We start from the raw sequence: 3112 nt of genomic DNA, 5'->3' as shown, positions 1-3112 counted from the left end.
CAGGGACAAGTAATGGGTAGCAGAGTCACAGGTAGGCCTCCAGACAGTGACAGAAATTGCAGGGCAGGGCAGGCTTTCCTGCTGCACTGTTGAAGCTCAGGGTCCCATGCCAGGTGCATAGGTGCACTCAGGGCTCTCACAAACAGCCTCTCTCATGGCTCTGCAGGTCCTGAAGCTCCACTCAAGGGAGAGGCACCAATTGACAGGCAGGATGGTGACTCAAGGTCACTGCCAGCCTCAGCTGGAGCCCTGCAGATGTGCCAGCTCAGGCAGTGGAGGACCAAGGACCAGACCCCCTTGTTGGACCACCTGTTCATGGTGTCTGAGGAGACCCTGGCTGACTTGAGGGCTTGGCAGGTGGAAATGTCATCCCAGCACTCAGGAGGCTTGATGCTCAGAGGATATGGCCTGTGGAGCGATGTGGGACTGGTGCAAGGATGAGGTGGACCAGCGGCAAGACTGAGCAGACTGGGAGTTTAGGGAGAGGCTCCTGGCCCTGGAGGAGAATCACATCCAGGCCTTGGAGTGGCAGGCTGTGCTGGTGGCCAGGGCAGTGGAGGCAATGGAGGAGGACTGCCTGGTGCTGGACACCATCCTGGCCCTGGCAGTTGCCTTCATGCCACCCACTGCCCTGCCCCTGGCCACAGACCCATTTGCCCCCCAACAGCCATTTGTCACCCAACAGTGGGCCCCTCCGTCAGCCTTGGCAGAGGTACAGTGTTACCTCCACTGGCCAGAAGCCCCTGCCCCGGCCCTCACTGGGTCCCCCACCACCCAGCCCTGCACCTAGGCCCAAGCCCTCCATTTGCCCCAGTTCCACAAGGCCGTGGAGCAGGAGCTGCCTACAGTGGGGCCAGCACCACGTGTGGGTCCTGCTGATCCTGGCCGCTGGCTGCAGGGGGAGAGCTACCTGTGCTGGGAGAACAGCACCTGCTGTTGTCCCTAGGTGACCCTTACTCCCACTGGGCTTGACACAGCATGCACACCCATGGGGGAATGGCCAGATGCTGGGGTGCTGGCTGCCTGTCCCAAAGCTCTGCCCCACTAGGTGCCCCCTGCCCTGGGAAGGCACACACACACACCACTTGTAAATAGCACATTATTGTTGGTGGGTGGTATAGCTGGTGGAGGGGCTCTGTGGGCAGAGAAGCCAGGGTGGGAAAGGGCTCTCTGTGGTTTTCTGTGGGGGGAAATAAAGTGCTTTTCTGAGAACTGTCCCCAGTTAGCGTAGTGCTGGGGGTGTGCAGTAGGATGAGGGTCCATGGGCAGCTGTCCAGGTGGGCTATAGTGGGGAGCATGGTGAGGCCATCCATTCAGGCACAGGGTGCAGGGGAGCCAGCAGAGCCAAGACTGCCCTGGGCCAGATGGCAGTTGTCATGTCAAACCAGCAGGGCCAGCACTGTGGTGAGCAGGTGCCCGGAGGTATGGGACATGGCTGCCAGAGTTGGGAGATGGAGTAGTTTTGGTGTAGGGGGCAGACTGTGGCAACAGAGCTGCTGCATGCTGCCCCCATGCTCTGCATGATGCTCCTGGCCAGAAAAATGGTTGGCCAGGGAGCAGCACACAGGGCTGCCTTTTGCAGATGGCTCTCCAGCCCTGCAGCAGGATAGGCTCCCAACCCTGGAGCCTGGGGCTAGCCTGAAGCTGGGCCCCTAGTGGTGGGGCTGACTGGAAGCAACTTTGCTTTGCTCCGGTCAGAGCCTGCCAAGCTGCCTGATCCCGTGGGCAACACAGGCTCAACAGTAGCTACTGCCCTCACTCTCCCTAAGACAAAACGCAAAGTGTTTGTTGTGGAAGACTCCATCCTGAGGGGGAATGAGGGGGCAATCTGCCGCCCCGACCCCTTAGCCCAGGAAGTCTGCTGCTTCCCAGGAGCCCATATCCGAGACATCGCGGAGAGGATCCCTGAGCTCCTCCAGCCCACTGACCACTACCCTATGCTCCTTATCCATGTGGGCACAAATGACAGCTTGGAGCCCTCCCAGCCAGGTCATGAAGCACTACAGGGATTTGGGAGCAGGGCTTAAGGGGTTGTGGGCGCAGGTGGTGTTTTCCTTGATCCTCCCAGTTTCAGGCTATGGGCTGAGGAGGGAGAGGAGGATCGAGGTAGTGAAGCAAAGACTGCGGTGCTGGTGTCATCGGGAAGGCTTCGGCTTCGATGACCACAGTCTGCTCTTTGGTGAGAGAGGCAGTGAGCTGCTGGGAAGGGATGGCCTCCACCTCTCTCCACTGGGGAGGAGGCTCTTCTGAGCCAGACTGGCTGACCTGCTCCACTGGGCTTTAAACTAAGCCCACAGGGGATGGGGGGACTACCGCCACTGCTGGCCCGCTGAGCAACCCTTGCAAAGCCAGCAGACCAAGGCACTTAAGGGAGCCCACCCCTGCCCCAGCCATGGATCAACCAGTAGGCAAGGCAAGTGCCCCCAAGGGGACACTTGCATGTCTGATCACAAATGCTAGGAGCTTGGGGAATAAATACAAGGAACTTGTCCTCCTGCTTAACACAAATAATTACAATGTTGTAGGGATAACGGAGACCTGGTGGAACTCTACCCATGACTGGGCTGCAAGTATAGATGGCTACACCCTTTACAGGAGAGATCGAGTGGATAAAAGGGGCGATGGTATAGCTCTCTATTTCGAGGAGAGCTATGCATCCCTGCAAGCTGACATTGGCACCCAGAGTGGATGACTGGAGATCCTCTGGGTTAAAATCTGTGGGGAACACAGCACAGGGGACACAATGATGGGAGTCTATTACAGACCTCCCACCTAGAATCAAGAGCTTGACCAGGAGCTCACCAGGGAATTGGCTGAGGCCGCACGCTCTCAGTGCAGGGTTGTCATGGGAGACTTCAACTACCCAGACATCTCGTGGGAAGAGTGCTCAGCCAAATCCAAACAGTCGCAAAGCTTCCTCACATGTGTGTATGAGCTCTATCTGATGCAAGAAGTCTATGGGCCAACTAGAGGTAAAGCACCACTTACAGTTTCATAGTTTCATAGTTTTAGGGTCGGAAGGGACCAAATAGATCTTCTAGCCCGACCCCCCGCCAGGGCGGGAGAACAACAAAAGAACCCTAAAAACAAAAAACGGGACTCAAATGAGTCC

Source organism: Alligator sinensis, unplaced genomic scaffold (assembly GCF_000455745.1).
Source record: "Alligator sinensis unplaced genomic scaffold, ASM45574v1 scaffold397_1, whole genome shotgun sequence".
Taxonomy (NCBI): domain Eukaryota; kingdom Metazoa; phylum Chordata; order Crocodylia; family Alligatoridae; genus Alligator; species Alligator sinensis.
The sequence above is the reverse complement of the archived record's forward strand: the minus strand, read 5'-3'. Positions refer to the sequence as shown.